Source organism: Carcharhinus amblyrhynchos, chromosome 17 (genome assembly GCF_965287045.1).
Source record: "Carcharhinus amblyrhynchos chromosome 17, sCarAmb.v2.hapA, whole genome shotgun sequence".
NCBI lineage: Eukaryota > Metazoa > Chordata > Chondrichthyes > Carcharhiniformes > Carcharhinidae > Carcharhinus > Carcharhinus amblyrhynchos.
The window spans coordinates 27,661,691-27,672,655 of record NC_137340.1 but is presented as its reverse complement, the minus strand read 5'-3'; the positions used below and the strand labels follow the sequence as shown (position 1 = coordinate 27,672,655).

Sequence of the window (10,965 nt, the reverse complement as noted above, 5' to 3'; positions counted from 1 at the left end):
GCAGCTTATGGCATGGTAGATCACATCATTCTTAAAGACTATCCTCCACTGTCCAGCTAGGTGAGACTGCATTTACATAGTTCCATTTTTATTTATTTAGTAATGGCCAGACAATCTCCGGCAATGCCCTCTCTTCCTGCTCCTGCACTGTTACCTCTGAAGTCTTGCAGGGATATATCCTCAGGCCCTTCATATTTCTCATCTACATAACATTGTGCAACATTGTGCAAACATCCACAGTGAGGTACCCATCTCTAGCTCACAGTCACCTCTCTTGATCCCTCTGCTGTCTCTGATTTGTTGTACTACTTATCCAACATTCAATACTAGATGAAGAGAAATTCCCTACAACTAAAAATTGGGAAGTCTGAACTATTTGTTTTCAGTCCCAATCACAAATTCTGTAGCCTATTCACAGCCCCCATCCCTCCAATTCCGCCCTTCTCTGAACCTCATTTGTTCATCTCTAATTCTTTCCTTCCATGTCTCAACTTCTCTTACTCGATTTCTGGGATAAGCTATCAACAAGTGTTTATTATAAGCTCACTAACTCCCACAGCTACCTCAACTACACTTCCTCACACCCTGCTTCCTGTATGGACTCTGTTCTGTTCTGATGATGCAACCTGCCGATACCACTTCCCTTTTCCTCAACAGAAGATTCTTCTTTCCACCCGACTTCCAACTGTTACTGTAAAGGTCCTTGACTGCATGCAACCCATTTCCTGCATTTCTGCTCTGGCCCCTTCCCAGAACCTAATGGGATTTAAATTGAATAAATATGGAATTAAAAAGCTAGTCTTGGTAACAGTGATACAAAACCATTGTCAATTGTCATAAGAACCCATCTAGTTCACTTAAGTTCTTTAGGAAAGGAAATCTGCCATCCTTACCTGGTCTGACCTACATGTGACTCCAAACCCACAACAATTTTGTTTACTCTTGATTGCCTTCTGAAATGGCCCAGCAAGCAGTTGTATCAAAACTGTTACAATGTCTGCAAAAAAGGAATGAAAACAGACTGATCATCTGGTATTAGCGTAGGCATCAGAAATGATAATAGTAAGTAAACTAAGTAAAGTTGTCTTTACCGACATCTAGGGGCTTGAGTCAAAAATGTGAGTACCATTTTATAGAGGAGTCCAGCAGCAGCCTGATGTATTCATATTCAGAAAATCATACCTTATAGACAAAGTTCCAGACACAACCATCACAATCCCAGGGCATGCCCTGTCTAGTGACAGGACAAACCCAGCAGAGGTAGTAGCATAGTGATACAAAGTCAGGAGAGAGCTTGCCCTAGGAGTTCTCAACATTGACTCTGGATCCCATGGAATCTTGTACCAAGCCAGACATGAGCAAGGAAACCTTCTGCTGATTATCACCTACTGCCCCCTTCAACTGATGAATTAGTAATTCTCCATGTAGAACACCACCTAAGGGCACAAAATATACTCTTGGAGGACTTAAATGTTCACTACCATGAATGGCTTGGCTGCAAAATTACTAAATAAACTAGCCGAGAGCTAAAAGACATGGCTATTAGACTGGGTCTGCAGCAGGAGCCTACAAGAGGGAATAAATTTGACCTTGTTCTCATCAATCTACCTGCCACAGATGCATCTGTCCATGAAAGAATTGGTAGGAGTGCCTCATCCTTGTGGAAACAAAGTCCAATCTTCACATTGATAATACCCTCTATCACACCACCAAGACAGGGGATCGACTCTCATTCAACGAACAGTGCAGGAGGGCTTGCCAGGAGCTGCACCAGACATACATAAAAATGAGGTGCCAGCCTAGTGAAGCTACAATGCAGGGCTGCTTTCAAGCCTAACAACGAAAGCAGCATGCAATACATTGAGTTAAGCGATCCGATGACGAATGGATCAGACCTAAGATCAGCAGTCCTGCCAAATCCAGATGTGAATGGCGGTGGATAGAACAACCAAGAGAAGATGGCAGCACCAATATTGAGGACCCCAGCACATCAGACTAAGGTAATTTGTAACAACCTTCAGCCGGAGATGACAAGTGAATGTTCCACTCTGGCCTCCTGCTGAGATCCCTAACATCAAAGATACCAGTCTTCAGCCAACTTGGTTCACTCCACATGACATCAAGAAACAACTGAAGATACAGGATATGGCACAGGCTACAGGCCATAATAATATTCCACAAATAGTACTGAAGACTTGTGTTCCAGAACTAACTGCACCCATGGTCAGCTACAACTCTTGCAACCACCCAGCAATGCTGAAAACTGCCCAGGTACTCCCTGTTCACCACAAACAGGACAAATCTAATCCAGCCAATTTCCACTCTAACAGTCTATTTTTGATCATCAGCAGTATGGATAATGTTGTCAACAGTGCTGTCAAGCAGCACTTGTTCAGTAATAACCTGCTTATTGATGCTCAGTTTTGGTGCCACTCAGCTCCTGACCTCTTTACAACCTTTGCCTAAAAATGGACAAAAGAATTGAACTCGAGATGAGGTGTCTTTAACATTAAGGTGAGGTATCCTTAACATAAAAGCATTTAATGTAGCATGGCATCAAGAAGCCCTAACAAAACTGGAGTCAATGGAAATCGGGGGAAACTCTCCACTCTTTGATGTCACACAAAGGAAGCTGGTTATAGTTTTAGAGATCAATCATCTCAGTTCCAGGACACCACTGCAGGAGTTCCTCAAGGTCGTGTCCTAGAACCAACCATCTACAGCTGCTTCATCAATGATCTCTCTCCATCACAGAGTCAGAAGTGGGGATGTTTGCTGAAGATTGCACAATTTTTAGTACCATTTACAACTCCTCAGATAATGAAGCAATCTGTATCCTTATGCAGCAAGACCTGAACAGCTTTCAGGCTTGGGCTGACAAGTGAAAGTAACATTTGTGCCACACTAGTGCTAGACAATGACCGTGTCCAACAAGAGAGAATCTAACCATTGCACTTTGACATTCAATGGCACTACCATCACTGAATTCCCCACTATCAACATCCTGGGGGTTACCATTGACAAGAAATTAAAATGGACTAGCCATATAAATACTTTGGCTACCAGAACAGGCCAAGGGCTGGGAATTTTGTGCTCACCCTTTGACTCCCTAAAGCATGTTCACCATTTACAGCACAGTGGTTAGCATTACTGCCTCACAGCTCCAGGGACCTGGGTGTGGTTCCTGGCTTGGGTCATTGTTTGTGTGGAGTTTGCATATTCTCCCCGTGTCTCCGTGGGTTTCCTCTGGATGCTCCGGTTTCCTCCCAGAGTCCAAAGATGTGCAGATTAGGTTGATTGGCCATGCTAAATTGACCCTTAATATCTCGGGATTTGTAGGTTGGAGGAGTTAGTAGGGTAAACGTGGGCTTGGGGATAGGGCCTGAGTGGGATTGTTTTTGGTGCAGACTTAATGGGCTGAATGGCCTCCTTCTGCACTATAGGATTCCGAGATTCTATGCATTACAAAGCAGAAGTCGGAGGTGTGATGGAAAACTCTCCATTGCTTGGATGAATACAGCTCCAGTTTGATGCTATCAGCGACAAAGCAACCTGCTTGATTAGAGTACAATCCACTACTTTCGATACCCTCTCCCTCTATCACCGATGCAGAGTGGCAACAGTGTCTACTATCTATCTACAAGTTGCTCTGTAAATGGTCACCAAAACTCCTTCAACAGCACCTTCCAAACCCACATCTTCTACCTAGAAGGACAGGGCAGCGGATGTATGGGAACAGCACCACCTGCAGATTCTCCTCAAGGCCATAGACCATCCTAACTTGAAAAATTATCACTGTTCCTTCATTGTCACTGGATCAAAATCCTGAAACCATCTCTGTAAGAACACTGTAGGTGTGACTACACCATGTGGATTGCAGCTCAAGAAGGCTGCACACCACTACTTACTGAAGGGCAATAGGGATGGACAATAAATGCTGGCTTAACCAGTGATACCTGCATCCTATGAAAGATTTTCAAAAATCACCCTCAACTCCTTGTCTCCCTTCCCCTGGCACCTTTAACCACAGAATTTGCATGTAATACTTGCCCTTTTACTATCTATCTCCACCCTGCTCTAGTCCCTGAATGTCCATTCCAAGTGAAACAGTGATTTGCATGTACTTTTTCCTATTTGGTATACTGTATTTGCTGCACACAGCATGTCTGCTCTATATTGGGGAGAGAAAATTCAGATGAGTTGAGTAGTTTCCATTCAGTCCACAAGCATGACCCTTCTGATGACCTGCTATTTTAATTCTCCCCCTTGTTCTCACACTGACATCTATCTTTGCCCTATTCAGTGTTCCAGTGAATTTGAAGACATGCTTAAGGAACAGCACCATATCTTTCCATTGTGCACTAAAACCTCTTGGACTCAACATGAGTTCTGACTGTAATCTCTGATTCCCATTATGTTTGCACATTTCAGTTTTAATCTTGTTTCTTTTGGTTTTACTTTTGGATGGCAGCTGTTTTTATTCTGTCATTCACACATCCTCTGGACCTATCTTTTGTTTCTTTATTTGTCCCAATACCACTCTCTGGCTCTGCCCTACTCACTCTTTTGTCATTTAACATTGCTTGTCTTCTGCCCTGCCACAGACCTTCCTTTTTGCTACTTTTCTATCCTCCTCCTTTCACTTGTACTTACACAGCAATTTTCAAGGCTGCTCGATGTCTCGGAGCACTTTTTGGCCAATGAAATATTTCTGTACTGTAATGAATGTTGTGACGTAGAAAATGTGGCAACTAATTTGTGCACACCAACAACAATGTGATAATGATCCTTTTTGTGACGTTGATGGATAGAGTGGTTCAGACATCAGGGATAACTCTTTTTTTGAAATAGTGCCAGGGGATATGACTGTTTGGGTTAACATCTCATCAAAAGTTGGCCTCCCCGATGATGCAGCACTCCCTCAGTACTGCACTGGAATGCCAGCTCTGATACAATATATCATCAATTCTTTTCAGTGGTTGATTTGAGATGCTTCTTCAAAAACTGTTTGGATCCTACACAACAGTAAAATCTAACTTACATTGATTGTGAACTTGTAGACTGGAATATCCTTACAATAAGTTTAAATTTTGTGTTAGTATTTTTCAATTTCAGATTAAACCATTTCTGCACAAAGGTACGGGCTAAAAAGTAAAGTTTATTTATTAGTCACAAGTAAGGCTTACATCAACACTGCAGTGAAGCCACTGCAAAATTCCCCTAGTTACCACACTCCAGCGCCTGTTTGGGTCAATGCAGCTAACGAGCACATCTTTCGGAATGTGGGAGAAAACCAGAGCACCTGGAGGAAACCCACACAGACACAGTGAGAACGTGCAAATTCCATACAGACAGTGATCCAAGCCAGGGATCAAACCCAGTTTCCTGGTGCTGTGAAACAGCAGTGCTAACCACTGTGCCACCCCAGTAAAGCAATAACTTTGCATTTTTGATTGCCTGATTAATGAGAAAAATGTCCCTTAGGAGCCAGGTAAGAAAAAAAAACAAAAGATAATAGTAATAAAAATAGCTGATGAGAATAGTTAGCAGAGATGATAGAAAGCTTAGCCAAATGATGACTTTGAGGAAGTTTTATTTTTAATTATCATGTGTTTGGAACAGCGTGTGATCAAATATCTAGGATCATCTCCAACCAGAGGGTGGCAATGCTGATGCTAAAGCTTAAACTGATTGCGTGTGCATTTCGTCAATGTTAGCTTAGCCTCCAATGTCAGATTCCAACTACATGTCAGCTGTGACTCAGCTGGTGGCATGTTAGCCTCTAAATCACAAGGTTCAAAGTCTGACGTAGTGTTTAAGCACAAAATCAAGGCTGACATTACAGTGCAGGACAGATGAACAGAGGGTCTTCAGGAAGCCTAGTGGAGGACATATCCCTATCTACATCAATGGTGATGTAGTGGAAATGGTTGAGGGCTTCAAGTTTCTCTGTCCAAATACATACAACCTGTCTTGGTCCCTCCACCCTGACACTATTGTTAAGGAAGCCCACCCATGCCTCTACTTTTTCAGGAGGCTAAGGAAATTTGGCATGTCCGCTATGACCTTCACCAATGTTGACAGATGCACCATAGAAAGCGTCCTTTCTGGATGTATCACAGTTTGGTATGGCTCCTGCTCTGATTGCAAGAAACTACAAAGGGTTGTGGATATGGCCCAATCCATCACGCAAAGCAGCCTCCCATTCATTGATTACGTCTACATTTCCCATTGCCTTGGAAAAGCAGCTAGCATTATCAAGGACCCCACACACCCTGACCGTACTCTCACCTTTCATCAGGAAAGGGTACAGGACTCTGGGGTCACGTACCAACTGACTGAAGAACAGCTTCTTTCCTGCTACCATCAGGCTTTTGAACTGACCTACTATATATTAAGCTAATCTTTCTGTATTGGGGGGCATGGTGACACAGCGGTTAGCATTGCTGCCTCACAACGCTAGATACCTGGGTTTGGTTCCCAACTTGGGTCACAGTCTGTGTAGAGTCTGCAAGTTCTCCCCATGTCTGCATGGGTTTTCTCTGGGTGCTCCAGTTTCCTCTCACAGTCTGAAAGATATGCTTGTTAGGTGCATTTCCATGCTAAGTTCTCCCTTGGTGTACCGAAACAGGTGCTAGAATACGGTGACTGAGGGATTTTCACAGTAACTTCATGACACTAGCCCACTTGTGACACTGATAAGTTAACCTTTGCTGTGACTGTAATACTATATTTTGCGCCCACTTCTTTCCTTCTCCCCTTTGTACTCTACGAATGGTGTGTTTTGTCTTTACAGCACACAAGAAACAATACTTCTCGCTGTATTCCAATACATGTGACAATAATAAATCAAAACAAATTAAGATCCACAGCAATGTTGTTGACTGTTAAATACCCTCTGAAATGCTACTCAGTTCAAGGGCAATTAGTAATGGACTTTAAATGCCGGCCCACTCAGTGATAATGTGGAAATGCCGACGTTGGACTGAGGTAAACACAATAAGAAATCTTACAACACCAGGTTAAAGTCCAACAGGTTTATTTGGTAGCAAAAGCTTTCAGAGTGCTGGCTGCCCCTTTGTCAGGTGATTGGGAGTTCTAATCACAAATAAGGCATATAAAGATACAAACTCAATTTTGCAGAATAATGATTGGAATGCAATTCTTTACAGCTAATCAAGTCTTACCTTTTATTGTCTACTTTTAAGACATGATTAGCTGTAAAGAATTGCATTCCAATCATTATTCTGTAAATTGAGTTTGTGTCTTTATACACCCTGTTTGTGATTAGAACTCCCAATCACCTGATGAAGGAGCAGCCAGTGCTCTGAAAGCTAGTGGCTTTTGCTACCAAATAAACCTGTTGGACTTTAACCTGGTGTTGTAAGACTTCTTACCCGGTCGGTGATAGCCAGATCTCATAATAAAAAAAAACACCAGGGCTAATGATCCTGCACCTGCTTTGGAATTGCATCCTATATTTTTGGGCGGCTCAGTAGCATAGTGGTTAGCACTGCTGCTTCACAGCTCCAGAGACCTGGGTTTGAATCCTGGCTTGGGCACTGTCTGTTTGGGTCGCCTGATTTCCTCCCACAGTCCAAAGATTTGTGGGTTAGGTTGATTGGCTATGCTAAAAATTGCCCTTCAGAGTCGTGAGATGGGTAGGTTAGAGGGATTAGCAAGTAAATAAGTAGGGGATATGCGTGTAGGGTCTGGGAGGGATTGTGGTCGGTGCAAATTCGATGGGCCTAATGGCCTCCTTCTGCGCTGTAGGATTTCTATTCTATTTTGTATTGCATCTCCACCTCCTACCTACCGAACTGGATCGCATGAATTACAAGCTGAGTGAGTTTTTTTTAAGGCGTATTAAAGTTTAATAGTATTGGAGCTTTTGAGCATTCCCCTGGTGACACGTGCGCTCTTCTGACACTCTGGGTCGGCTGAGCATGACTCCCTCGGCCCGAACCGTGTGACGTAACCACCGGCCAATCAGAGGGCAGGGGCGGGGAGGACTTCACGTGACTGCCTCCTCTCCTCCCCGCTCTCCCCTTTCTCGGCGACGCGCGTTGACGTCACAGCCTGGTGACTCGGGGTGACGTTGGTTCCACAACACCAAGGTCGGCGGCGGCGGCGGCGCTCGGAGTGGCGGCCAATCCGCGGAGCCGGCGCGAGGTGCGGTGTGACGTCGGCAAATATCCCAGCAAACTTTTGTTGTCCCTGCCGCCGCCGCCATTAGAGTCGAACGGAGGAGCCTGAGGGGGGAAAAAGAGAGAGAAAGGAAAAAAAATGTCTTAAAATTAAGAAAAAGGAGGCGGTTCGGGGAGGGAGGGGGGGTGGGAGGGGAGACGGGTGGAAACTGGAGGTCGTCGCCAGTCGGACGGGGGTGAGGTGCGGTGGGAGTGAGCAGGAGAGGGGAGGGGAGAAAGGAGGAGGAGGAGAGAGATTTTTAAAATTTGACCCGGCCACTATGTAAGGGGGAGCGGGGGGCAAGAGTGGCGGCGGGGAAGGGGGGCGGGTGGGAGGCAGGCAGGAGTCAGATCGGCGGTGAGGGCAGTGTGCGAGGGGAAGGAAAGAAGGTCTGTTTGGTGTGCTGCCCCTCTGGACACTAAAGTAAACATAATGAGCGAGCAGCCACGGCGGCGGCGGAGTGGAGGTGCAGCAGCCCCAGCGCCGCTGTGTGAGAGGCCGGTGCCCGAGATCTGGAATTAGGTAACTGCTGCTCGTTGGTAAACTAGAGAGAGAGAAAGTGAGGCAGGGGAAAAAAACAATCCTGCAGCTCCAAACCGCGCTCTTGATTTACCCAGCGCGACGTGACAGCAGTCTGACCGCAGCCCGGCTGGGATCTGCTTCAGGTCTGCTTCCAAGGGGTGATAAAGTTAGTGTTTTGTTTATATATGTGCACATTGGTTTCAGCTGCTTTGGAGGGAAGGAGATGGAGAGAGAGAGATGAAACTGTGTGCTGACCTGCTGTGCGGGATTAGCTTCAATCTAAACAAAGCCTAAAGGTCTTAATGGCAAGAGTTCTTCAAAAGTTTGTCGCCATCAGTCACTGTCGATGCACTTGTCAGGGGAAAGTTAGTCCTGGGATTGCAATTTTTTAGTTGCATGTGAAGGGGTGTTCAGGAAATTCTGGTTTTTATGTATCGCGGATTTTTCAGAAAAATGAACTGTGACGATGTTGTAGCAGACTCTGGATAATCATTCAAACTTAGTGGTTTAAAAAAAACAATGGATGTTGCGGTACAGAAATAAACATACCTAGCTTGGCCTGGCTTTTCCCATCTCAGGGGTTCTGCTTCCAATTGCATTTGCTCCACTTAATAATGCCACGTTTGTGGTGATTTTCTTACCTCGAATGAACAACTCGAGTGTTTGCAAACAGGCCACTGTACGAGCAAAGAATCACCATTCATTGCGCCCTTGTTACTGAAACCCATATTTTTTTACGATACAATTAGCGTGGCCGAATACAAGGAAAAGTGAAATGTACGATTTTGAAGCAATTTTGGCTCTTTTTGCACTGTGACTAACGTTCCAGTTTAGCATCAGTTCTGCAAACATTTTTAAATTGAGTCTTTCTCGATTTCAGTTTATTGCTGACTACTTTGTTTACAGTTGTAGTCTAGTGGGAGGCTTTTATCTAGAACCGGTGGGTCGTTAGACAAATTTACGATGTCTTTTGACGTTTGTTGAACCGTATTCTAGTAAACCCTCTTGGCGCCCTCGCCTCTCTCCCCAAATCCAGAGTTGCAGTTCAGTTGATCAAAATGTGCTGAAATCGAGAGTGGCAGCAGTCGGCTTTTAATTCCGATTATCTGATTTTGAGTCTAAGTTCTCAGTTTGCATATTAATACAATTTAATAGTAAAATGCAGTTCAGATGTGGACTGATTGTTTAATAGTAAATTAGACAGAACTTGTTGGTGTTCACTTCTATCTTTAGAAAACTTGATTTGACCTAGGGGCTGAGGTTGTGTAGCCAGAAGATGATGTAATTTTATTCTTGGACAAAGATTGTAAGTGCTGCTTTGCTTCCATTTTCATTAGCAGTGAATAAGATATATTCAGCTTCTTGGTGATAATGGTAGTTTCTTCATTCTGTTTTCTATTAGAGCTCCACTTGAATATCAGGCTGTGAAACTTGTATCCCCCTTGTAACATTCATTATTAAACTCTGTAGATTGTGTAATAGGAGATGTAATGTTTTGAGGTGAATTTCGGAACTACTGTTTGCTTTGAAAGATCTAGTGCTGGTTTCAGCTTCCAATTTAATCAAAACGTTTGTTTCAGATTTATATGCTGTAACCTAGGATTCCATGTAAAAGGGTTGATCTAGGATATTTCATCATGGATTGTGTATGTAGCATGTTCTGTGTGTAGTGATTGTGCTGGATTGAAATTTCCTTTATGGGATTGAGCTGTCTAGTCAAGGCAGACCCTAAATTGATTTTTAAACTTTTGTTGAGTTAGCTGAATAGTGATGCTACAATTGTTTTCCATAGCACTAGATCAGGGAGGGAGAAATGAATGGTTGGAATCCTGCTGATTAGTATTGTGACTCCCGTTGGAAATTGCATGAGTGTGAATGAGGATGAGAATGGCCTTTCTATCTACTGTTCCTGGTTCCAAAGTAATTATCCAACCCTTCCAATTGCTGTCATTCTCCCATTATTATTCTCTATTTTTCTCTGCACCTATTTTCTTCAATTTAAGACATTTTAAAGTTTCCTGAAAATGAGTCATGCAAGATGTTGTAATGTACATAGAAGGTTTTTGCGTATTAGTTTTGATCATCATGCAACTTTTGACATTTTAAAAACAAAGGGTATGTAACAATTTACAGATAGTATTTCAAAACTTGCTTTGGCCATTGAGTGAAACAATACTTAACATTGACCTGAAGGATCAACATGCAATGTTCAAACAAATCTTTGAGCTTTGATCTGTTTAAGGATTCTTTGCAATT

The 10,965-nt window shown here is 43.5% G+C and overlaps 1 protein-coding gene across 5 annotated transcripts in view; it reads left to right on the top strand.

The window, feature by feature from the left end:
• Window positions 1-8,513: 8,513 nt before the first annotated feature.
• LOC145354397 (ubiquitin thioesterase ZRANB1) overlaps window positions 8,514-10,965 on the top strand; it is a 77,494-nt gene continuing 75,042 nt past the window's right edge. For 3 of the 5 annotated variants that reach the window (XM_080205665.1, XM_080205660.1, XM_080205661.1), the window contains exon 1: window positions 8,514-8,709. The gene's annotated coding sequence lies outside the window, so the exon portion shown is untranslated. Of the gene's footprint in view, window positions 8,710-8,734; window positions 8,876-9,823; window positions 10,825-10,965 lie in introns of those variants that run through there. The other 2 variants (XM_080205662.1, XM_080205664.1) reach the window with 2 other exon arrangements.